The following is a 26,154-nucleotide window of genomic DNA, read 5'->3' as shown; positions in this document are numbered from 1 at the left end:
ATCATCCCAAAGACATAAAATCAAGAGCATGCAGCAATTGGTGAAATTCAAGTGAGGTCTGTAGTCTAGTTAGTTGTGTTCTGATAGCTACTGTAGTTACATAAGTTATCACCACTGTGGGAAAAGTGGTGTAGAATACACAGGACCTCTCTGTAGTACTTTTGCAACTGTGTGGTTTTGTGTGTGAGTCTATACTTACTTTTTTTTCTCCAAGAGCTGACTTTTGGAGGCGCGGATCAGTGGGTAAAAGAAGAGGAGGGGAAGCCAGCTTTGTGACCTTGGGAAATGAATGGGTCCTCTAAGTCTGCTTTCTCATCCATGCACAGGAATGATGAGAACAGCAGACAACCCACTGGGGCTTTGAAACAGAAAAGGAGGTAATGCCGACACAGTGAGCCCAGAAAACAGCTCTTCCTGTTGACTGAGCACCTACCGCTCGCCAAGCCTGGTCCCTGCCTTGTCTCACTCGTCCTCTCGGTGACTCTGCAGGCTACACACTCTTTCTATGAGCAAGGACACCAAGTCACAGCAAAAAGGTAGAGGAGGTGAATTCCAGGAGGGCTGCGTGATGGCAAATCCTCTTGTCACTCACAGAAGACGGGGAGACATGCACACAGCAGAATGCTCCTCAGAGCCTCTGTGACAGAAGAGTTCAGACAGCTTTCTCCCTGAGGTGGAGTGTTCCAGGAGTGAGTTAACACTTGGTACCACTCACAGTGAGTCCCTGTGGGCCCAGCCAGGCTCCCTGTGCCCACTAGGGATTAGGGTCTCTGGACTCACTTCTTAGACCAAGCAATATTTGATGTTTATGACTCATCTCAAGCTAATGGGGATCATTTATGGAAGAAAATTACATTTTTAGACTACTGGAGGGTTTAAGGATTTCTCTTCCTCTAAGGAAATGACATAGTCTAGAAAATAGACCAAACAAGAGGCAGAAAGACCAGCCCAGTTTCCCCATTTGGAGGGCAAGTCTGAACCTTAGTTTTCCTGGGTGATATGGGGATAATAAATATTTTCATCACAAGGTTGTGGTAGCATCCACGATGATGTGTGTGAAAGCGTTTTGCAGACTAGAAAGGATTCAGGTGCTGCTATGTTTTTCCCACAAAGTTTCAGCTTTTTAACAACTTTTTATTAATTTTACAAGTCATCAGACTTACCATTTTAGCCATTTTTTAAGTGTTCAGTTCAGTGGTATTAAGGACACCCACATAGCTGTACAACTAGCATCACCATCCACAGAATGTTTTACATCAAAAATGAAACTCTGTCCCAATCACACACTAACGCCCCATCCTCCCTCCCTCCCTCCCTCCCTCCCTGGCAGGCACCACTGCGCCCCTGGTCTTCGTGAACCTGCTCCTCTCAGGACCTCACGTGAGTGGAGTCATACAGTATTTGTCCCTTGTGCCGAGATTTTCTTTCTTGTTTACATCCTTGTTTACATTTTTATGTGGCAAAATATATACCACATAAAATTTACGACTTAACCATTTTCAAGTGTACAGGTGAGTGGTATCAAATACATTCAAATGTTGTGCAGTCATCACCCCATCCATCTCCATATTCTTTCATCCTAAAAACCTGAAACTCCATTAGACCATAACGCCCCACTCCCCTCTCCAACCACCCCTGGCAACCACCCTACTTTCTGTCTTTATCAATTTGACTACTCCGCATACCTAATCAAAACAGAAAATACAGTGAGTCATTTGTGACTGGTTTGTTTCACTGAGCATAATGTCTTCAAGGCCCCTCTCCCAGGTACCGAGGGAGCAGAGCAGGGACAGAGGACTCTGCAGGGCAGGTCCTGGAGGGCTTCCCAGAGGAGGTGAAGCCAGACTTTGGCTTTACAGGGTGAGTATGATTTCTCCAGGTTCGATGCAGCAGGTGTCCCTGGCAGAAGGACCTGCATGAACAAACCCTAGAGGCCACGTGGATGTGACCCTCAGCAGCAGCGGTGTGACCAGTATGCGGTGAGGAGCTGGTGTGTTCTGGAACTGCGCCACGTGCTGGTGGCATGAGGGTGAATACAGCAGGCAGGCTGGTGAGTGGGTGGGTGGGGAGGGCTGAGGGGGTGGAAAGACGGCCATAGGGTGGGGGAGTGGTTGGCCAAGGGACTCACGGTGTGTAGGTGGCAGGTCTCCTTCAAGGAGCCGAGGCAGGGTGGGCTGTGTCAGAGGACGTGAGATGTCAGGGCTGGGGTTGATTCTCTAAGGGGGCAGCAGGAGGGTGGAAATAGTTCTGGGTGGGGCCTGTGGGCAGGGTGTTGTTAATTTGAGCCACTCAGAAATGAGGGTTTCACTTCCTTTTTGGTTCTCTGAATATATCTGGGACCAGAAGGTATGCGTGGTTTATTGCAGAGACACACAGAAGGTGGCTGCACGCAGAGCTGAGAACAACTGGATCTTGTTCACACTCAGCCTGAGGAAGACCCCTGGGTAAGCAGTGGGGTAGGACCCCCGCCCATCTCCCCATCCTCAGGTCGACTGTCTGAGAAAAGGGTGATCGTCACTACAGAAGAAGGGAAATGGAAGTTCAGGGAGGTGAGGTCATGGCCCGAGGCACAGGTTAAGCAGGGGCAGAGCCTGGATGTGGAGGCAGGTGTGTCTGTGTGCATACAAAAGCTTTCCTAAACCAAGATGCTGGGAAAGGTTGGGGGCGGGAGGAGAAGGGGACGACGGAGAATGAGATGGCTGGATGGCATCACCGATTCTGTGGACATGAGTTTGAGTGAACTCCGGGAGTTGGTGATGGACAGGGAGGCCTGGCGTGCTGTGATTCATGGGGTCGCGGAGAGTCGGACACGACTGAGCGACTGAACTGAACTGAAACCAAGATGACAGAGCAGAGACAATGTAGGTCTCACATTGCAGTTTACTGGCAGAGGGTGATCTTCTGGAAAGTGCAGGATGCCCATAGATGGAAACACTCAGAAATGTGATGACACTGTCTATCAGGAAAACTTTTATCAAGACAGACAAGGAAAATAAATCTAAGTACTCCACCGCAGGTAACAGAAGTGTGGTGCTGTGTTTTCACGAAGCTGGCTGCTTCATGTCCCAGTAACGGGTCCCACACCTTGTACTCTAGCCAGGCTGTGCCTGGGAGGGTGGAGGGAGCCCTGGAGGCCCTGGAGCAGGAGGAGCAGCAGAGAAGAGACAGGGCGCCTGCCCAGTGCTGGGAGCTGCAGAAACTCCACCCAAAGAGAGTCACAACCAGGGAAGTGCAAGATTCCAAGGGGGCCTGGAGAGGAACTGGGGGAGACAGCAGGGGGAGGAGGCTGTGGAGTGGGAACTCTAATTACAGGTAACATTTCACCTGGTGAGGCAGGTGCGGAAGGGCATTGCAGGGGGAGCAGCAACCTGAGCGAAGGCCTGGGGGCTGCGGGGGAAGCAGAGTCCAGGGAGCTGGGAGTCCTCCAGGCCCCTCGACGAGGCCCTGTGGAGTCAGGAGGGTGCGGAAGACAGGAGTAGGAGCATCAGCAGGGCCTGGTGATGGGCTGAGGACTTTGAATTTGACAATGCCTTTAACCCTCCTATCCCTGCGCATAGAGTATGAGCTGTACCATGTGGAGGGAGATGTTTGGTTGTATCTCTGTCTGCCCACGTGGAGGGAAAGGCTCTGTGTCTGGCCATGTAGCTGGGTGGGGACAGGCTTCCCCACAATCCTGCCTTTTCCCAGAAACAGCCTTTCCAGGAAGTGAACTGGAGGCTAAAAGAGGAACACGCCCACAATAGAAATCCAGCAGAAGGGAGCACCATCCAACATCCATACCCGGCTGAGGCCCAAGACAAAAGTCAGGATCAGGACAAGAATGGGAGGGAAGGACAGAAGGTAAGTCAAGAATCATGATGCATTTACAATTCTTTGCCATCATCCAGGAGCTGGCCCTTCTACTAGAGCCCTCCTCTTCTTTCTGGCTTGAATTTTCCTTCTCATGTTTCATGATTTCTATTGGCTGTCCTGGCTCCTGGGGTCCTGCAGCTTTGAGGCAGGGAAGGAGGCAGGGGAGCAGCTGGTTCTCTTCTCCCACCTGCTTGGAGGCAGGCCTAGCTCTGTGAATACTCTCCCATCCACAAGGTCAGTGCCTCTAGCCTCTGCTACCAGGCACACTCACTAGTGGACAAGCTGATGGTTACTCTTCCTGAGGGACAACCCTGGGCATCACAGAGAGAAGGTGGTAGAAAGATAGATTCTAGGATGGGGCTTAGGGGAGGGGATTTGGGGGAGGCTCTAAAGATATGGGGCAACTCTAGATTGGATGCTGCCGAGAAATGGGGTCAGTTCTACCAGTGAGTCTCAGTAACTCCATCTGTGGAATTGGGGACCAGAGTGAGGATAAAGGTGCAATTGTAAAGAAGGAGCAGTCATGCTTTTCAACCAAGGGAGGGAGTGTTTTCTTGGTGGGGGCACAGTGATGCATGTTTGCTGTGTCCTTCACTCCTGCTCTCAGGGTGACCCTGTGTGAAGTTGGAGTTCTGTGAGAGCCTTTACATCCAAGAGGAAAAGAACATCACCCTGTTGTGATACCAGGCCAGCTTTGGGATGTCAGGGGTTCTTTCTTTCTCAATCCTTTATAAACATTGGTGTAGAAAAACAGAAGGGAATATCCCCCACAGACTTCAAGACTGCTCTTCTTATTAAATTTATTTCATAACAGAATATTTCCTATTATACTGACTCTTCTTTACATCATGAAAAGAAAAGAAAGAAAGATACCAGCTCAGTCCTGTCCAACTCTTTGTAGCCCCATGAACTGTAGCCCTCCAGGCTCCTCTCCATGGGTTTTCCTAGGCAAGAATACTTGAGGGGGTTGCCGTTTCCGTCTCCAGGGGATCTTCCCGACTCAGGGACTGAACCCACATCTCTTGCATTTTTCATCTCCTGCATTACCACCAGTGCAGTTTTTAAACTTTATATCCCCCTTTTGGCCACACTTTATCTAAAGTCTTCTTGTTTGATTATTATTATTTCAAAGACTCAACAAGGCCCAATGAAATATGTTTATAGTAACATTAGCTGTTATTATTATTATTATTTTTACTGTTATATGTGGTGCCCCTTCTGACCACTTCTCTGAACACCTTCAAGAGCATCCTTGCCTCTACAGGAGCAGAGAAGCCAGCCTGTGGGATTCACCTCTCCTGCCAGGGGTCTTCCTTCCTTTGGTGGATGGAAGCCCATGGGTGCACATGTCGGGGGGCTGCTGGACAATATCTGTTTAAGGTCACAGTTCACTCTCATTATTCTGGTTTAACCCTGTTTTCAGGCCTACTTTTCTAGAGAACTTGGTTTCATCAACACAAACATGCCTTCTACACTGACAGTTGTCACAGCAAGAGTGACACTTATTTCTTGTTGGCACTTAATACAACTGCTTCCATCATCTTTAAGGTGGTGGTGCTAGAAACCACCCCATTCTTGTGGGTTCCGTTCCGTTGCTCAGTCGTGTCCGACTCTTTGCGACCCCGTGGACTGTAGCCTACCAGGCTTCTCCGTCCATGGGATTCTCCAGGCAAGAATACTGGAGTGGGTTATCATTTCCTTCTCCAGGGGGTCTTCCCAACCCAGGGACTGAACCCGGGTCTCCTGCATTGGAGGCAGACGCTTTAACCTCTGAGCCAATACTATAAAGTGACTTCTGCTGTCTTAGGGCTTCCCTGGTAGCTCAGACAGGAAATCGTCTGCAAGCAATGTGGGAGATCTGGGTTTGATTCCTGGGTCGGGAAGATTCCCTGGAGAAGGAAATGGCAACCCACTCTAGTATTCAAGGGGCGTGGTGGTGGTGGTGGTGGTGACTTTATTTTTTAGGCTCACTTGTTCAGTCGTGCTTTGCGGAGGGAGGAACACTGCAAACAAATATCACTGGCGTGTGCTCACAATGATTCAGCCACACTGGGTTTGCCCCTAGCACACACTGGGTGTGTGCTTTCCCAGTCTACACTGCTCAGACTCTGGGTTGCTCTGCCGGGAACTGTCTGATGCGGCCCTGGTTTGCATGCACTTCCCAGGTCTAAGCCACTCAGGTTCAGGTTCTTGGGTACGCCACAACGGCGAAGACTTGGTTGGGCTTGAGTTTTGCGCGTGTCCCAGGTCTGAGCGGCTCAGGTGACCAGGTGCTTGGCGCGCGGAGTAGCCCCCAGTTGAAGGCTGCGACTCATCCCCTCCCCTGTCCCAGCCATTCGGTTTTCTGGGTGTACAACTGGGTGCGCCTTCTCAGGTGTGCCGTTTGTCTCTTCTGGGGAGCTGATCTCTGGTTGCGACCCTCCCAGTGGATGTCGACCGTCCAGAATCCCAAGAAAGCTTGGTTAGCCACTAAGTCTGCTTGTAGTTTGGTATCAGATGCCTTTCTGGGGCCGCGATTGCCCCCTTCTGGCTCTGGCTGCCCTCGCCTGCCTGTCTCCGGCGGGGGATGGGCCAGTCCACAGCCGGCTAGCTCTGCTCAGTCCTTTGTTCTGTGATCATGCCTGGCGGTGTCTTCAGTTCAGTTCAGTCGCTCTGTCGTGTCCGACTCTTTGCGATCCCATGAATCACAGCACACCAGGCCTCCCTGTCCATCACCAACTACCGGAGTTTACTCAAACTCATATCCATCGAGTTGGTGATGCCATCCAGTCATCTCATTCTCTGTTGTTCCCTTCTTCTCCTGCCCCCAATCCCTCCCAGCATCAGGGTCTTTTCCAACGAGTCAACTCGTCTCATGAGGTGGCCAAAGTATTGGAGTTTCAGCTTTAGCATCAGCCCTTCCAATGAACACCCAGGACTGATCTCCCCCAGGATGGACTGGCTGGATCTCCTTGCAGTCCGAGGGACTCTCAAGAGTCTTCTCCAGCATCACAGTTCAAAAGTATCAATTCTTTGGTGCTCAGCTTTCTTCACAGTCCAACTCTCACATCCATACATGACCACTGGAAAAACCATAGCCTTAACTAGATGGACCTTTGTTGGCAAAGTAATGACTCTGCTTTTTAATATGCTATCTAGGTTGGTCATAACTTTCCTTCCAAAGAGGACCAACCTTCTAATTTCACGGCTGCAATCAGCATCTGCAGTGATTTTGGAGCCCCCCAAAATAAAGTCTGACACTGTTTCCACTGTTTCCCCATCTATTTCCCATGAAGTGATGGGACCAGATGCCATGATTTAGTTTTCTGAATGTTGAGCTTTAAGCCAACTTTTTCACTCTCCTCTTTCACTTTCATCAAGAGGTTTTTTAGTTCTTCTTCACTTTCTGCCATAAGGGTGGTATCATCTGCATATCTGAGGTTATTGATATTTCTCCTGGCAATCTTGATTCCAGCTTGTGCTTCCTCCAGCCCAGCATTTCTCATGATGTACTCTGCGTATAATTTAAATAAGCAGGGTGACAATATACAGCTTTGATGTACTCTGTTTCCTATTTGGAACCAGTCTGTTGTTCCAAAACTGGTTCCTGGCGGTGTCTTAGGTTAGGACTTTTCCCAGATAGCTATCCCACAGTCTGGGTTGCTATCTCAAGCTAGTTCCCTCAGATTGCCCTCAGGGGATTCAGGCGGGGTCCTTACCCTAAGCAATGCAGTCCTGCTCCTCCCTGTCCCTCCCCCGCTTGCTAATGGGGGATGCGAGCATCTGGGCTGCTGTTGCGCTGGGAGTTGCTGTTAGACACATCATCTGTGGATTTTAATTATTTATTTGTTTTTCCTCCCGGTTATTTTGCCCTCTGAGGTTCCAAGGCTCGCTACAGACCCACTGGAGAGAAGTTTGGAAACTTCTCTCTCTCTCTTTTTTAAGACTCCCTTCCAAGGACGGATTTCTGTCCCTACCTCTTTTGTCTCTCTTTTTATCTTCTGTACTTTGTCCTATCTCCTGTCGAAGACAGTGAGCTGCCTTTCTGGGTGCCTGATGTCCTCTGCCAGCATTCAGAAGTTGTTCTGTGGGATTTGTTTGGCATTCAAATGTTCTTTCGATGAATTTGTGGGGGAGAAAGTGGTCTCCCCATCCTATCCTCCCCCCTCTTAGGACTGCCCCTGGCCTAGGGACTTTCTTAACGCCCCTTTCCCTTCCCAGGGAGGATGACTGCAGGCACATGAGGGAGATGGTTGGGGAGAATCTGTCTGCCCTTGAGGAGGGGTGGAATGCATGACTGACCGTGCAGCTGGCCAGGGACAGGCTTCTCCGGGGTACTCCCCTCTCCCACAAACAGCCTTTCCAGAAAGGGACCAATCAGAGGCTAACAGAGAAGGAAGCCCTGGATAGGAATCCAACAGAGGAAGCACTATCCGCATCCACACCCATCTGAGGCCCCAGACAAGGGTCAGGACCAGGCCAAAAATGGGAGGGAAAGGTGGAAGGAGGAGTCCAGTGTTCAACGCATTTACAATTGTTTGTCATCATCCAGGAGCCGGTCCTTCTGCCTGAGCCCTCCTCCTTTCTGACTTGACTCTGTTCTCCTGTTTAATGATTTCAATAGGCTGACCTGGGCCCTGGGGTCCTGCAGCTTCGGGGCAGAGAAGGAGGCAGGGGGCCAGCCAGCTCTCCTCTTCCGTCCACCTGGAGGAGGGCCTGCCTTTGTGAATTCTCTCCCTCCCACCCGCATGACAGTTACTCCAGCCTTCACCACCAGGCATGCTCCCTAAAAACAAGCTGATGGTTACTCTTCCTGAGGGGGAGCTGTGAACATCGCAGAGGAAGGTGTAGAAAGATTCTAGGATTGGAGCTTAGGTGAGGGGATTTGCGGGAAGCTCTAAGGAAATGGGGTTGCTCTAATTGGGCGCTGCAGAAAATGGGGGGCAGCACGATCAATGGGGTCTCCGTAACTCCGTCTGTGGAGAAGGGACACCAGAGTTTGGATAAAGGTGTGATTGGTAAAGAAGGAGCAGTCATGCTTTTCAGCCAAGGGGGGGGTGGTGTGGTGTTGGTGGGGGTGCAGTGATGGGTGTTTGCTGTCTCCTTCACTCCTGCTCTCAGGGTGACCCTGTGTGAGGCTGGAGTTCTGTGAGAGCCTTTACCTCCAACAGGAGAAGAGCATGACCCTGTTGTGACACCAGGCCAGCCTCAGGATGTCAGGGGTTCTTTCTTTCTCAATCCTTTATAAACATTCGTGTAAATAAACAAAAAGAAATATGCCCATAGACTTCAAGGCTCCTCTTATTATTAAATTCAATTAACAACAAAATATTTCCCATTACATTTACTCTTCTTTGCACCATTGAAACAAAAGAAAGATACGAGCTCAGTTGTGTCCAACTCTTTGCAGCCTCATGGACTGTAGCCCTCCCAACTCCTCTGTCCACGGGATTTCCCAGGCCAGAATACTGGAGTGGGCAACCATTTCTTTCTCCAGGGGATCCTCCCTGCCCAGGGATCGATCCCATATCTCTTTCGTCTTGCGTCTCCTGCATAACCACTAGCATTCTTTCTAACCTTTATGTCTCTCTTTTTGGCCACACTTTTCTAAAGTCCTCTCATTTGAATATTACTATGAACTCATGGCCTTTCACAGACTCAGCCTGTCTCAATGAAACGATTCATAGCAATCATTATCTTTTATTATTATTATATGTGGATGCCCCCTTATGACCACTTATCTGATCATCTTCAAGAGCATCCTTTGCAGGAGCAGAGACGCCAGTCTCTGGAATTCACCTCCCCTGCAAGCGGTCTTCCTTTCTTTGATGGATGGAAGCCCATGGGTGCACATCTGGGGGGGGGGGGGCACGATGCTACTGGACAGCGTGTCTGTTTAGGGTCACTGTTCACTCTCATTATTCAGGTTTAACTCTGTTTTCATGCCTACTTTTCTAGAGAACTAGGTTTCATCAACACAAACACGTCTGCTACAGTGACAGTTGTCACAGCAGTAATCACACATTTCTTGTTGGATTTAATTCAGCCGCTTCCATCATCTTTAAGGTGGTGGCACTAGAAACCACCCCATTCTTGTGAGTTATTGACTGCTATGAAGTGACTTCTGTTGTCTTAGAGTTAAAACAATCCAGTCCTAAGTGCATATGGTTAAAACAATTTGATTTGTACAGAGGGTTCTGCTCTTCCCTTCCCAAGGAAAAGCTTCTTCTTTAGATAGTTAATCAATGTCTTTAAATGATATTACTACATTGGGAGGTGGAATAGTGTGAGAATGTGTGCTCAGGAGACAGGAACCTGGATTTGGATTCCGGCTCGAGCACTAGCTGTGTGCCTTGAGTAAATTACTTAACCTCTCTGAGGTTAACTTCAGTTTCCTTTCTTATAGGATCATTGTGAACACCAAAAGGAAGTGAATTCATACTAAGCAACTGGGAAAGTACCTGGTGCAAAGTGGGAAGTCATCAACCACAATAGCTAATAAGTAATAGGTATTGCATTTTGCTTTTTCTTGACTTAAATTTGATAGTATTTATTTACTTCTTATTGGGAAAAATAGGATCTCATTTATTTTCATACTTTCTATTATGCCTTTCCCCTTCTTCGCCTTATATCATTATTCCACGAATTGTATGTCCTCTGGTAGGGAGCTTTATACTTGTAAGCACTTTATTTACATCTCTGTTTCTTATGCTCTCGACTGGACCTACTATTTCTCGATTCACAGCTTTGTAAACTGGGATATTAATCCTCCTCCTCCCATCAGTGCTTCGGCTCCCAAGTTCTAGAAGTGTATTTTGGTTTTTATATTAACAAGTACATTTACTTCACATATTTAAATACTCTGCTTCATTTTAAAAGATAAAGGTTATTTTATAAGAACTATAAATGAAATAAAACTAGGATTTTTGAATCACTATATTATACAAATGTGAATTATATCATATATATTAATACTACTTCAGTTTTAAAACAGTCTCCAAAGGACTTGGACATAGATATATTTACTTTAGATTAAAGAAAAAATCAAACAGAAGAGTTTACATTTTTTTGTAATCTTTTAATACATTTTTTAAGAGCTAACTTGTACCATATAGCTGCACATGTTTCTCAGCAGTTCAGTTCAGTTCAGTTAGGTCGCTCAGTCGTGTCCGACTCTTTGCAACCCCATGAAATGCAGCACGCCAGGAATCCCTGTCCATCACCAACTCCCGGAGCCTACCCAAACTCATGTCCATTGAGTCAGTGATGCCATCCAGCCATCTCATCCTCTGTCGTCCCCTTCTCCTCCTGCACTTTAGTTTTTCCTGATGTTTCTAACTGGCCTCGTTTTCACCCCTTGCTCTGTTTATCTCCAACATTTCCTCCATTTCTTCCCAACTGTGCCTCATGTGATACCGAGTCCCCTGTCCCCACAGACTCGGGACTTCTTATCCCATTCTGAACTACTTTCTCTCTAGGTCTGCTGCGCGCCCAGCTGGGATCCTTGGATTTCCTTTCCTCTGGGTTGACGTTCCTGATTCCTGGATCCCACGTCTATCTCTTTCATGGGTATCCTTTACCTTCCTCCATAATTAAACAAACACATAATCTATTTTTTTTTCCCTGCATCTCATTCTCAAGTAACCTTCTAAAAGTCTGGTGAAGAGTGAAGGCTGCTGTGAATATGGGAGGGGATGCGGGGTTGGTGAGCTTGTCCCCTGTGCTCCCCTCGGCCCCCCGCTCATCTTGCTCCCTCTCTGGGGCTCTGCCCGGCAGAACGTTCTTCTCTCCTGTGAACACGTTCCCTGTTTCTCTCTCTCTACTGCGCTCCCCTTCATTCAGCTACCACTTCTCCATCCAGTGAGTCTTCAGACATTTGTTAAAGACTCTGGTCTCCTATTGTCCCATGCTTGTTTTTATTAGCAGCAGAGGGAGGAGAGGCAGGCTATGGGTTCTTGACCCAGTAAGTGGGGTGGAACCAGTGTACCTAGGGCAAGACTTCTGACCTTAGGCGAGTCAGGTGACATCTATGTGTCAGCTTCCTTACTTGTAAAGATCAATGTGTCCCATTGAGGATACAATGGTACACATCTCAAGAGCTGAAGGAATAACATATGAGGTACCGTTGGTAAAGTTTCAGAGCCGACGCCAGTGCAGAGCAATGATCACAAACACAAGTTGCTCTTATCAGTGAAAGTGAAAGCTGCTCAGTCGTGTCCGACTCTTTGCGATTCCTTGGATTACACAGTCCATGGAATTCTCCAGGCCAGAATACTGGAGTGGGTTCCCTTCTCCAGAGGATCTTCGCAACCCAAGGATTGAACCCACATCTCCTGAATTGCAGGTGGATCCTTTACCAACTGAACCACAAGGGAAGCCCAGGTGAAGCTGTTTCCACTCGCTTTTGAACCGGGGATGTTTTGCATGTTAGGTGAATGTGATAACCACGACACTATGGAAACCATGCACTCTTATCAGTAGATGGTATTATACCTATATATACCTTTACCATCATTTCAGTCAAGTCTCAAGAGGAGTAGCTGACAGAAGCTCTTTTGCTTTCTTAAAAATAGTAGCTAAACATCATCAACACTTGCTTTCCATCCTCATCTCCCATGGCAAGATAATCACATGCAGAACCAAAATAAATTATTTAATTATAAAGATTTGATTCTTTTTTTAAAGAAAGACCACTGAGAATGGGTATATCTGAAAGGATGGACACCTTCATATATTATTGTTAGGGTCCGGAGTCGCCCTTCCCTCAAAGGAACAGAGGACACTCACGATAATGCAAGACACACAGCGAGGTTTATTTCCAGCTAGCTGGGGTCCAAGTGTCTGCCTAAGGATTAATATTTCACTTTACAAAGCAGGGAGTCAAGAAATACTGGCTTCAGCTGAGGGCTTAAGAAATAAAGGAGTCAACAAAGAGCTTACAATTACAAGGTTTTCTAATAGAGGGTATAAATTTAGTGATATAATCATATTAGGAGAAAGTGGGCAAAGGTATAAGAAAAAGTATACAAACACATGAAATCATTATTTTTTCCCATTAAGAAATAAATAATAACAAAAATTTTAAATCATGAAAAAGAAAAATGCAATATCTAATATGTATTAGCTATCGTGGTCGATGACTTCTCTCTTTGCACCAAGCAACATTCCAAGTGCTTGGTAGCCATTCACTCACTTTTAGTTCTCATAATGACCCTGTAAAAAAAGAAGCAGAAGCTCAGAGAAGTGAAGCAATTTCCTCAAAGCACACAGCTAGTGCTAGAGCGAGAATCCAAGTCCAGGTTCCTGTCTCCTGAGCACACATTCTCACACTATTCCACCTCCCAATGTAGTAATAACATTTAAAGACATTGATTAACTATCTAAAGAAATAGCTTTTCCTTGGGAAGGGAAGAGCAGAACCCTCTGTACAAATTGATCTATTTTAACCATATGCACTTAGGACTTTGGGTTGTTTTAACTCTAAGACAGCCGCAGTCACTTTATAGCAGTCAGTAACCCACAAAGTGGGGTGGTTTCTAGTACCACCACCTTAAAGATAATTGAAGGTGGTTGAATTAAGTGCCAACAGGAAGTAAGCCTGACTCGTGCTGTGACAACTCTCAGTGTAGGAGACACGTTCGTGTTGATGAAACCAACTTCTCTAGAAAAGTAGGAATGATAACAGGGTTAACCAGAATAATCAGTGTGAACTGTGACCTTAAACAGACACACTGTCCAGCAGCATCTTGTCCACCCACATCTGCACCCATGAACTTCCTTCTATCCACTCAAAGGAAGGAAGACCCCTTGCAGGGGAGGTGAGCTCCACAGATCGGCATCTCTGCTACTCAAAAGGGGCACCTTTTATATCACAATAATAATAAATAAAAAGATAATGATTACTATAAGTATGCTTCATTGGGCCAGGTTGAGTCTGTGAAAGGCCAAAATAATAATATTATTATTCATAATGATATTTAAAGGAGAGGACTTTAGAGAAAGTGTGGCCAGAAAGGGAGACATAAATGTTAAAAAGCATGAAGATCCTCTAGAGAAGGGAATGGCAACCCACTCCAGTATCCTTGCCTGGAAAATCCCATGGACCGAGGAGCCTGGCAGGCTACAGTCCATGGGGTCGCAAAGAGTTGGACACGACTGAGAGACTTTCACTTTTAGTGATAATGCAGGAGACGCAAGACTCAAGAGACGTGGGTTCAGTCCCTGGGTTAGGAAGAACCCCTGGAGAAGAAAACAGCAACCTGAACCAGTATTCTTGCCTGTCCCCTACTCTCTGCAGCATCCAATTTAGAGCAGCCCTATTTCTTTAGCGCCTCCCCCAAATCCCCTTGCCTGAGCCCCCATCCTGGCATCTTTGTTTCTTACACTTTCTCTCTGCAATAGCCAGGGTTATCCTTCAGGAAGAGTACCCATCGCCTTGTTCACTAGGGAGTATGCCTGGTGGTGGAGGCTGGAGGCACTGACTGTGTGGATGGGAGAGAATTCACGCAGGCAGGCCCACCTCCAAGCAGCTTCCTTTCTCTGTCCACGCCGCCCCTGCTCTGCTTATTCCCTGGCTGCTCCATTTCCAGCTGCCGCTCTTTGTTCTCAGTCTAGATCGTAACACCCAGTGTTCCTTTGGCCTTGAATGCTCCTCACCCCCACCTGCTCTCCTGAAATTCTACCTCCTCCAATGACACTCGGCTTCACCCTGGACCCTTCTGCCTCTCGTCTCAGGGCCTGGACATCAGGGATACGTTTTCTGGGCTGCTCTATGGTGAAGGGTGTCCGTATGACCCTGTCCTGCTGAAGGACACACAGGGGAAGACAGCTGAGGGGTCTGGGGGCTCCTGCTGTAAGGGAAGGAGGGAGAGAAGAGCTGGCTGGCCTCTGTCTCCTTCTCTGCCTCGAAGCTGCAGGACACTGAGAGCCAGGGAAGCCAACTGAAACTGTGAAAAGCAAGGACCAAGAGCCAAGGAAGAGAGAGGAGGAGGGTGTGGGCAGAAAGGGCTGATCCTGGATGATGCCAAACAATTGTAAATGCGTGTGGACCCTCCACCTCATCCTTCCGCCCTTCCCTCCCATTCTTGTCCTGGTCCTGACCCTTGCCTGGGGCCTCAGCTGCCTGTGGATGCTGGACAGTGCTCCCTCTGCTGGATTCCTATCCAGGTCGTCCTCCTCTGTTAGCCTCTGATTGGTCCCTTTCCCAAAGGGCTGTTTCTGAGAAAAGGGAGGACTACGGAGAAGCCCATTCCTGCCCAACTGCATGGCCGGACACAGAGCCCTTCTCTTCCCGTGGGCAGACAGAGATTCTACCAAACACCTCCCTCCATGTGACTTCAGGGCATCATCCTTAGGCAGGGAAAGGAGCGGTTATGGCAGGATCGAGTTCAAAGTCCTTAGCCCAGCACCCAGGCCCTCCTGATGCTCCTACTCCTGTCTTCCTCAACTTCCTGCTTTCTCAGAGCATGATCCGGGGGCCTTGAGGACTCCCAGCTCTTTGGACTCTGATGCCCTCCTCCGCAGCTTCCAGGCCTTCGCTCAGGCTGCCCCTCCCCCTGCAGGTGGTGAGACATTTCCCCACCTGCCTCACCAGGTGAAATGTTACCTGACCTTGGAGGCCCAGCTTCAAATCCTCCTCCCCCTGCTGTCTCTCCCACTTCCTCTCTAGGGCCCCCTGGAATCTTGCCCTTTTCTGCCTGTGGGTCTATCTGTATTGAGTTTCTTTAGCTCCCAGCACCAGGCAGGGCCTTGACTCTTCCGTGCTGCTCCTCCTCTCCAGGGCCCCTGGGGCTCCCCCCACCCTCCTGGGCACAGCCTGGCTAAAATACAAGGTGTGGGCTCCGTTACAGGGACGTGGAACAACCAGCTTCTCAAAGACGCAGCACAGCTCTTGTTTTACCTGCTGGGCAGTAATTCTGTTTGTTTTCCTTGTCTGTCTTGATGAAAGGCCCTTTCTGACACATAGCACTATCAGATTTCTGAGTGTTTCCATATATGGGCATCCCTTGCTTTCCAAACGATCACCCTGTAGTGAGACCTACATGGTCTATTCCCTGCGCCATCTGGGTTTAGGAAAGCTTTTGTAGGAACACTGTACTTTCAGGTGGCAGGAGACACCTGTATTTCCTCATGTCTCCTTACTCCAGCCATATTTTTATAGGAGGAGAAAGAGGAAGAGAGAACTGGGGGAAAATATGGGTCTTATCTAAAATTTGATATTGGCCTGAACCTTGAGCCCGACATTCCAAAACCTCTCCTCCACAGGGTATCTGGGCCAGGTCTGGGTGTGCAGCCCAGCTCTCTCCAGCCTCTTGCTCTCTGTTCCCTAACTGCTGCCTAGAAGTTTGCAGGGGGAGGAGGGAGGAGTCATATCCTGACTGCAATGAATGCTCTTTTGAAGGCACATAAAAGGGTGTGTTCATCTGTGACTGTGAAATGTGCCCATTAAATATGTTCTGTTTGAATGAGAAGAAGACAGAGAAGAAGGAAAATACCAAGGAAGGAAGGAGGAAGGAGGAGGGGAAGGAGGAAGAGGAAGAAACAAAAAGATTCTAATCAATCAATCAGTGACTCCAAAAGGGATCTAAATGTAAACCAGGAAGAAAAAAACTACAAAGGTACTGGAAAAAAATGTTAAAAATAATGTTGATTTGAGGAAACCTTTCTCATCGAGACACAAATCCCAGAGCCATAAAGAAAAGTCTGATTTATTTGACCTCTTAAAAATTAAATATTGCCATGGACACCATAAAACAGGTCAGAATACAATGAGAGAGCAGCAGACACTTATTGCAGTATTTTCAGTACATAAAGGTGAACATCCCCAACACACAGCCTAAAATCCACATGAAAAGACTGAAATCCGTTTTTAAAAATTGAGTAAGAGATCTGAGCGAATGATTCCCGAGGAGCTGACTTTCCCAGGGTCAAACAGCTCTTGACGGGCAGAGAGGAGGCCAAGACCAGTGCTTCTGACATGGGTATGTGAGAGGAATACTGTGGTTTTAATAAACCAAAAGTTTCTAGGATTGTTTCTGCCTGTAAAACATATAGATCTAACCTCATGCCCCTCCTGTTATACTGACCTGTCTACTGTTTGGGTTTTTATCTTAAGATGGCAAGCCAGGGTCTTAATGTGGGCATCGTGCAGTGAGCCCTTCTCACTTTGTCTGCTGGGCCATCTTCCCTACACAGGGCCACCCATCACCTACATCCTGAGCTGAGGCCTGTTGAACACAGGAAGACAGTGCCCTGCATGTCCCCATTTGCTCTCCTGTCCTTCTCCAGGCCTCAGTTTTCCCCCAGGGCCTGGCTCTGAGCAGGCAGTTAGGAAGCAGGGGTCAGAGGGTAGGTGATGAAACCTGGATTCCTTATATCTCAAAAGAAATCCTTTGCCCCATCGGCCTCAGCACAGCACCCTGGGGGAAGCCTCAAGGTGGCCAGGCCACAAGGAGGAAGGTTTCTGACCCCCCTGCCCTCCTTCACCCCCTCTGCTTCCTCCAAATTTCCCAACAGACTGAGCACTCCCAACACTCACCTTCCTTCTGGGGTCACCACTCACGTCTCAGAAGTTCACATCCTGAGCTGAGCCCATCTGAGCGGGCTCCCTCCTGCACTGTTTAGGGGCCCAGGGGGTGGGAGGAAGCCATCAGACGCACCTGCCTCCACAACCAGGCTCTGCTCCTGCTTAATCTACCATGTCGGCCATAACCTCATTTCTCTGAACTTCCATTTTCCCTTCTGTCAGTTAGTGACCATCATCAAACTGTCGTCCTGAGGACGGGCAGATGGGGGCGGAGGGTCCTACCCTGCCTCTTACCCAGAAATCTTCTCTGGCTGAATGTAAACAAGATCCAGTTGTTCTCAGCTATGCAATGCAGCTACCAGCGTTTTGACTCTGCAATAACCACACACAACCTCTGGGCCCACATATACCTGAAGAACTGAAAGGGAAAGTGAAACCCTTGTCTCTGAGTGACTCCGGTCAAACAAACACCCTGCGCACCAGGCCCCGCCCTGGGCTCTTCTCACCCTCCTGCTGATGCTCTTAGAGAAACAAGCCCAGTCCTGACATCCAGGTCCTTCTGGGCACGGTCCACCCTGTCTCAGGCTTCATGATGGAAGACCTGCCACCAATTGACTGTGAAACCGGTGGTCCATCACTCCCCCACTCTATGAACTTCTTCCTGGCTCCTTCCACCCTTTCCACCCACTCACCAGCCTGCCTGCCTTATTCACCTTTGGGCCAGAATCACTTGGCACAATCTCCTAGAACATACCAGCTGCTCACTGCATACTGGTCATACTGCTGCTCCTGAGGGCCACACCTATGTGGGTTCTAGGCATTTGCTCATGCAGTTCCTTCTGCCAGGGACATTTACTCCTACCACCTAGAAAAATTTTACTTCCTATAAAGCCCAAATCTGTTATCACCTCCTCTGAGAAGCCCTCCAGGATCCTTCCCTGCAGAGTCCACTGTCCTCAGCTCTGCTCACAGAGTACCTGCTAGAGGGGCCCAAGTCTACCCCTCAGCCACTCTGTCTACACCTCAACCCCACCTTTTTGATCAAGTCCCTCTGGATTGGACCCTGCTGACAGCGACGATATCTTCAGACGCTAGTGCCCTCAGGCAACTCGCCTGAGGAGGCCAAGTCTTGGTGGTCAGGGCCATCTGAATGGATGCCAAGTTCGTGCAAAGGGCTGAGAGCACGTTGCTCTTTGTTCCCTGACTTATTTGCACTTGACAACAGACCTCTTTTTTCCAAATGGAGGAGGGCTAGTGACCTGGCAACTCAGAAAAGTCTACAACAGAAAGCCAGTCTTCTTTCCTGTTTGGATATTCAGCAAAGAGCCAAGGTGTATGGCGGGCTGAACGTGTGCCACACTGTGCAGGCACCGTCCACACCTTGCCTGTTTTACTCTCACATCAGCTCTAGAAGTGTCGGCTCCATTTCTCAGATAAAGAAACGGAGAAGAAAAGGTCCCAGAGCCCGAGAGTCATGCAGCTGGACTGCTGGTGGACTTTTCTGCTTTGCCCCAAGCAGAAGGAACGGCAGTGGGGCTGGATTCCCCCTCACCATGGAGGCCTACCTGACCTTCTATCTGGGCTGCTTCATCCCAGGAAATGTCCCTGTGTCGTCGTGGTCACCTCCCCCAGCCTTAGATGGAGGCATAGAGGAGTGATGGGTGTTACCCATGAGGACCACACACTACAGTTCGGTCTTACAATCACCCTGGAACTTAGGCCAGGAGTCTGATCTGATTTTGCAAATAAGAGGGGAAGGGTGAAGCAGGGGATTTCTTCCAGCAAGTCAGGAGCAGCCAAGATTCCAACCAAGTTTGAGATTTGCCACTTGCAAATACTATTCCTAGTTTAAAGTTCTTTTTCTGTCATTTTTTCCCCCAATAAACTTTTCTCTCTTTCACTAGCATAACTAGTTTGACAGCCAAGCAAAACCACAATGAGAAGAACTCAGTTAAACATCCATTTAAGTGATGGGCAGGTTATCAAAGGTCCTCTGATGAGAACGCAGAATGGACACTGGACATTCCTGGACTCGATAAACACCAGCTCACAGTACAGCCACCAAGAGGGCTGTGGACTCAAATCAAGGTGAGGATTTAGCACACCCTTTTACCACAGTCAAAAGGAAAAAAAAATTTGTCACAAAAGGACAAACACTGTATGATGACTGTACTCAAATAAGGTCCCAAGAGGAGTCAAATTCACAAAGACCAAGGATTCAGAGGTGCCTGTCAGGCGTGGAAGGGAGGGAGAGTGGGGTGTCAGTGTTTAATGGGGACAGGGTTTCACTTTTGATGTAAAACATTCTGTGAATGGAGGGTGATGCTAACTGCATGACAGTGTGGACGTCCTTAACACCGCTGAACTCTACACTTAGCAATGGCTAAACTAGGACTTCCCTGGTGGTGCAGACAAGACTCCTCCTGCTAATGCAGGGGATTCAGGTTCATTCCCTTGTCCAAGAAGATTCCACATACTGGGGAGCCACTAAGCCCGGGTGCCACAACTACTGAGCCTGTGCTCTAGAGTACGTGAGTCACACGTGTCTAGAGCCTGTGCTCTGCAACAAGAGAAGCCATCGCAGTGAGAAGCCCGAGCATCGTAACAAAGTAGGCCCCGCGCCACAGCCAGAGAAAGCCCGCCACAAGCAAGGAATGCAGCCCACTCCAGTGTTCTGGCCTGGAAAATCCCATGGACAGAGGAGCCCGGCAGGCTACAGTCCATGGGGTCACAAAGAGTCAGATGGGACTAAGCATGCACATCAAAGCAAGGAGAACCCAGCCAAGTGAACAGTCAAATAAGTGAATAAATTAAAATTGTAAAAATGGCTAAAATGGTAAATATGATGATTTTAAAAATTTTAAATAAATCGTTAAAAAGCAGAACCCTTATGGAAAAACATAGCAGCACCTGAACCCTTTACAATCTGCAAAGTACTTTCACATACATTGTTGTGTAAGCTACCTCAGCCCTCTGATGACGACATTTATTATCCCTGAGTCACAAGGGAAAATAAAGTTTAGACTTGCCCCTCAAGTGGGGAAACTGGGCTGGTCTCCCTGCCTCTTGTTTTGGCCTGTTTTCTGGACTATGCCATTTCCTTAGAGGAAGAGAAATCTTTAAATCCTTGAATAGTCTAAAAATGTAATTTTCTTCCACAATTGCTCCCTGTTAGCTTGAGATGTGTCACAATGTCAAATACCACTTGGCCTATGAAGTGAGCCCAGCTGCCAGAGTCCCTAGCGGGCACTGGGAGCCGGGTCTGACCGGGCCCATGGGCACCCACTGCGACAGGCACCCAGTGTTAACTCACTCCTGGAACAGCCCCACCTCAGGGGGAAAGCTGCCTGAACTCTTTCGTCACAGAGCCTCTGGACCCCATTTGGCTGCATCCACGACTCTGCATCTTCCGTGAGTGGGGAGAGAATTTGCCATCATGCAGACCTTTTAGGCGACCCCAGGTTTTGCTGTGACTTGGTGTCCTTGCTCATAGAAAGAGTGAGTTGCCTGCAGAGTCACTGAGAGGATGCGTGCGACAAGGCAGGGACTGGGCTTGGCGAACAGTAGGTGCTCAGTCAACAGGAAGTGGTGTTTTCTGGGCTCACCGTGTTGTCATCACCTCCTTTCCTCTTTCAAAACCTTCCTGAGTTGTCTGCCGTTCTCATCATTCCTGTGCGTGGATAAGAAAGCAGACTTAGAGGATTCATTCATTCATGTCCCAAGGTCACAAAGCTGGCCTCGCCTCCCCTTCTTTTATCCTACGATCCTTACCTCCACAATTCAACTCTTGAATCAGAGACTAAAAAACTATTAATAAGTATAGACTCACAGACAAAATCACACAGTTGTAAAATGCTACAGAGGGGTCCTGTGTACCCTTCACCCAGTTTCCCTGCAGTGGTGATCTTTTATGTAACTACAGTCACTCTCAGAATACAACTAACTAGAATATAGACTGCGCTCAAATTTTCCCAGTTTTTGCATGCTTTCATTTTTGTGTCTTTGGGATGGTCCTACCACATTGTATCACATGTGCAGATTCATTTAACCATCATGACAACTGATATACAGAGTGTTCTGTCCCCACGAAGGAATTCCCTGTGCTGATCCTTTGGGGTCACCTCTTTCTGGGCCTTCCCTAACTCTGGGCAACCACTGATCTGTTCTCCATTCCTAGAATTGTGGCATTTTGTGAATATTTTATAAGTGGAATCATGTAGCATGTAACCCTTTAAGACTGGCCTTTGCATTTTTTACTTTTATTTTTCAGTTGTGCCATGTGGCACGCAGGATCAAACCTGTGGCTCTGGCAGAGGAAGTGCAGAGTCTTAACCACTGGACCCCCAGGCAAGTCCCAAACCTGGTTTTCTTAAATTCATTCTGCAAACTGCTCTTGAGATTCACCTGATGGGCTGCGAGTATCAGCAGATCTTTTTGTGGATAAGCAATCCTAGAGCCATAAGAAAGGATCTTGGAGGCCTCGACCACCTGCTCCACTGTGCCGGGATCTCCTCCAGAGCCCCCAGATAGGCTTCACCGCCAGGAACCAGCAGCTCCACGCATGACCCCTGTCACTTGTCACTTTGATTTCTGCAGGAAGACAGCTGGTCACGGCTTCCTCCCCTCTCCCCTGTCCTCTCTCTACCTGACTCTCCATTACCCCTTTCTTGTCCCGTTTCAGGATGTACTCTCTGAAACTCTTTGCCTACCATCTCCACAGCTTTCTAAAAAATAGCATTTAAAAGAATTGAGATATCAGTCACATAACATACAATTCACCATTGAAAAGTAGCTTTTAGTATATTCACTGTGTGTACAAACATCACCACTACATAATTCCAGAATTTTCCCATCATCCCCAAAACAATGCCCATACCTATTAGAAGTGAGTCCCAAATCTTCTTACCCCCTTGATTTGGTCCTATGGTTGTCATCCTCTCATTCCTGTCTGTCTATCTTACCAGTGAAGTGTGAAAGTAAACAGGAAGGCTGAGGGATGGGTGTGGGGGTGGAGGGGTGGTCCTTAATTTTGTCTAATAAAAGAGCTGGGCTGGGCCAGTCTGGGAACTGAGTCTTAGAAGCCTGAAGAGGTCATTGATTCACAGGCCACAGTGTTGGGATCCCCTGGAGAGGTGAGGGCTCAGACATGGGATCCTGGGTGAAGTCAGTGTCAAAGCCACAGGCGATCTAAGCAATGATCAACTCACAGAGGCTGAACAGAGAGGCAGAGTTCTGAAAGGATGAGAAGACTCAAAGCCTAGAGGAGGGATGAAGCCTAGGGATGGTTTTGTATTGGTTAGGATGTGGATGCTGACCTGCTGTAACAAAGGGGTCACAGGATGTTAACATATTGACTCAATGCAAATGTATTCATTTCAGACATGAAAATCCAAGTTCCTAGGTATTTGGGAGGTAGGTGGTAGGTAAGTCGACCAGAAGTCCAGCCTGTTATTGCTCAGCCATCATTTCCAGTGAGGGGTCTTATTCAGCGTGGAAGCTGGTTTTCATCAGGCATTTCAGCCCAAAATAGAGCAGAGAAGGACACAGAGCTCATAATTTCCCTTCAAAGACATGACCTAGAAGATCCACACATCACTCCTCTCACCTTTGATTAGTCAAAATTTAGCAATGAGGTTACATGGAGCTACAAGGGAGCAGGGCTGCCATATACTCACCTAAACTCAGTGTCTTTTCTATAAAAAATAAGGACACTAAAAATGGCTTAAGTGGTTAATTTTATGTTGTGTATTTTTTTTCTATAATTAGAAACTTTTTTTAATTTTTAGTTTTTTTTTTTTTAAAGGACTGAAGGATGAAAATTTGGGAATGATTATTTGGTCTCTTTGGGGCTTCCCTGGTAGCTCAGACAGTAAAGAATCCGATGCAAGGTGGGAGACATGGGTTTGATCACTGGGTCTGATCACTGGGTCAGGAAGATCCCCTGGAGAAGGAAATGGCAACCCACTCCAGTATTCTTGCCTGGAGAATCCCACAAGGTTACAGTCCATGGGGTCACAGCAAGTCGGACACGACTGAATAGCTTCACTTTCCTTTCTACTGGTCTCTACTACAGCCGCTAATTCAGAAAAAAGTATGACATTTTCACAGGAAAAAAACTAAAAGATATTACCTGGTCACTGTTGAAAAATTATTCAAAGAACAGAATCTGTGTCATCTTTTCTGTTGATCTCTCAAGACTGATCTCACTGTAGTCTTTTATAAAACTTTTAAAGGTTTTTTTTAAAGGTTCAGTATCGTTCAGTCATGTCTGACTTTTTGCTACCCCATGGACTGTAGCCTACCAGGTTCCTCCATCCATGGGATTTTCCAGGCAAGAATACTGGAGTGGGTTGCCATTTCCTTCTCCAGGAGATCTTCCCAACCCAGGGACTGAACACGGGTCTCCTGCATTGTAGGCGGACGCTTTACCATCTAAGCCACCAGGGAAGCTCATAGGAAGCTAAAGCCTTTTTATTTGCCCAACACTCAGAGAACAAAGTTCATTGACCTGGCCACCATATCGTCCTCTGTCTCTAAATGCCTGTTGCTGGCACATAGAGGAGAGATGCTGGGACACAGCATCGGATGTGATCTAGCTTGCTCTTGTATTTATTTATCCCTCCACAGTGCCCCTCTGGGCATCTCACCATCTCCCCAGGGGACCACAGCCAGAAAATTAACACAGACATTTCTAGTTTTGTATTCACAACCATAATCTGGGAGGAAACTTCAGAATTATTTGGAAAAATAAGCAACTGTATGAAAGTAGGGATGAGGGGCTCTCTAATGCCAGCAATCAGAGACCAGTAGGAAAGTTGACTGCTCGGTGGAGGCAAGTGAAGAGGTGAGCACTTGGCTGGGAACCAGGGTGGACGGTCCACCTCAGGGGCCAGCAGTGAGGAGAGATGAGCAGGGGGAACAAGAGAGGCTGGACGAGGAGGGGCATTAACATTCAGGCTCCACGGACACACATGGCCAGCTGGAGAGGGAGCAAGCACCCCTCCCTTCCACAAGGGACTCTGGGATCAGTGGCCCCTGGGCTCTCATGCTCATGCATGGTGGGTGGTCAGGCAGCCCTGGGGACTGCTCCCTCCCCCTTGGTGGGCAGACATGGGCACCCTCCAGCACTTCTACACAAGGTGAACATCAGTCCAGAGGACCTTAAGGGGGAGAACTGTTATTTGTGGGTCCTGTAGTGGGTTAAATGGTGGCCCCCAAAAAAGTATGTCCATGACCTAATCTCTGCAACTGTGTATGGGACCTTATGTGGAAAAGGGTCTCTGAAAACCCTTTAAGTGAAACATCTTGTAATGAGAGCATTATGGCTTATCTGCTGCTGCTGCTGCTGCTAAGTCACTTCAGTCGTGTCCGACTCTGTGTGACCCCATAGACAGCAGCCCATCAGGCTCCCCCGTCCCTGGGATTCTCCAGGCAAGAACACTGGAGTGGGTTGCCATTTCCTTCTCCAATGTGTGAAAGTGAAATGGGAAAGTGAAGTCGCTCAGTCGTGTCTGACTCGTAGTGACCCCACGGACTGCAGCCCACCAGGCTCCTCCGTCCATGGGATTTTCTAGGCATGAGTACTGGAGTGGCTTGCCATTGCCTTCTCCGGTGGCTTATCTGAGTAGCCCCTAAATCAACTAGCATCCTTGTAAGACACAGAGACAGCAGAGAGTAGGGGGAGAAGGCCACGAAGAGACGGAGGCAGGATGGAGGGGTATAGCCACAGCCAAGGAACGCTGCAGCCACCACCAGCTGGGAGAGGTGGGGATCGCCCCCCAGAACTTCTATGGGAGTGGGCCCCCACTGACAGAAAGCAGCACCCCAGCTCCAGTGCTGGCTGCCACGTCTCTCATCACTTCCTGCTGCTACATTCCCAGGGCCCGAAAGTGTACCTGCTTGGAGGCTGGACGGGTCAGCAGCTGGAGGCCTGGCAAGTGTTTGGTCCAGGAGCCTACAGCTCCCTGAGCAACCAGGCTGGCCAAACAGTGACCCAGGGGCCTGTCTGCAGACCTGCTGCCCGAGTGCAAAACATACCTTCTTTGCTATAAATAAGTCTAAACCCAGCATATACAAAACAGTGAGCAATACAGGGAAACTGAGTCACCAGTGTAGACCTGGTAGGACAAGCTACTCTCTTCTAGATGTGGACGTGAAAGTGAAAGTCGTTCAGTCATGTCCAACTCTTTGGGACCCCGTGGATTGAACAGTCCATGGAATTCTCCAGGCCAGAATGCTGGAGTGGGTAGCCGTTCCCTTTTCCTGGGGATCTTCCCAACCCAGGGATAGAACGCAGGTCTCCCTCATTGCAGGCAGATTCTTTACCAGCTGAGCCACAAGGGAAGCCCAAAACTTGAAGCACTTCCTTTGAGCCAGAATCCAACCAGCGCCCTAAGGATGACAGCAGCTGACCACCTCTACAGTCCTCTGCTCTACGGCTGAGCTTCTGAAGGGTGCAGACGTGGAAGGACAGTGATAAAGACCAGGAATTTTACCATTTTTACAGGAAGAGGAGAAAAGAAAGCTTTTTTTTAAATTAAAAATCTAAAAATTTGCAACTACCACAGATGATTTTTTATGAACAAAGCAGCCTGACACACTTTAATAATAAAGGGATGCTTGTAAAGCCTCGGGAGGACCTAGTCAGACCCAGATCCCGAGCCAGATTTCCTGAGTAGGCAGTGCTGTCTCTACGTGGAGCTGACGTGGGGACACGGGTCGACAGCACCTCGGCCATCCACTCTGGACACACGCCCCAGCTCATACCCCTAGAGATCCCTCAGGGCAGGACCATCCCC

At 48.3% G+C, this 26,154-nt stretch overlaps 1 long non-coding RNA gene across 5 annotated transcripts; it reads left to right on the top strand.

The window, feature by feature from the left end:
• Positions 1-1,807: 1,807 nt before the first annotated feature.
• LOC148777657 (uncharacterized) lies at positions 1,808-25,844 on the top strand. 5 transcript variants are annotated; one of them, XR_016037660.1, is made up of 7 exons: positions 1,808-2,050; positions 2,367-2,444; positions 3,688-3,840; positions 10,238-10,340; positions 19,261-19,444; positions 21,627-21,707; positions 25,673-25,844. It is a non-coding gene; the product is annotated as an uncharacterized LOC148777657 (long non-coding RNA). The 5 variants fall into 5 exon arrangements; XR_016037657.1 differs by lacking the exon at positions 25,673-25,844 and having other exon boundaries at positions 21,627-21,761; XR_016037659.1 differs by lacking the exons at positions 19,261-19,444; positions 21,627-21,707; positions 25,673-25,844 and adding exons at positions 11,310-11,400; positions 11,887-12,944.
• The last annotated feature ends 310 nt before the right edge of the window (positions 25,845-26,154 follow it).

Source organism: Moschus berezovskii, chromosome 6 (assembly GCF_049115385.1).
Source record: "Moschus berezovskii isolate FMDL1 chromosome 6, NW_MosBer_1.0, whole genome shotgun sequence".
Lineage (NCBI taxonomy): Eukaryota > Metazoa > Chordata > Mammalia > Artiodactyla > Moschidae > Moschus > Moschus berezovskii.
Note: the sequence above shows the minus strand (reverse complement) of the source record. Positions and strands in the feature narration are given on the sequence as shown.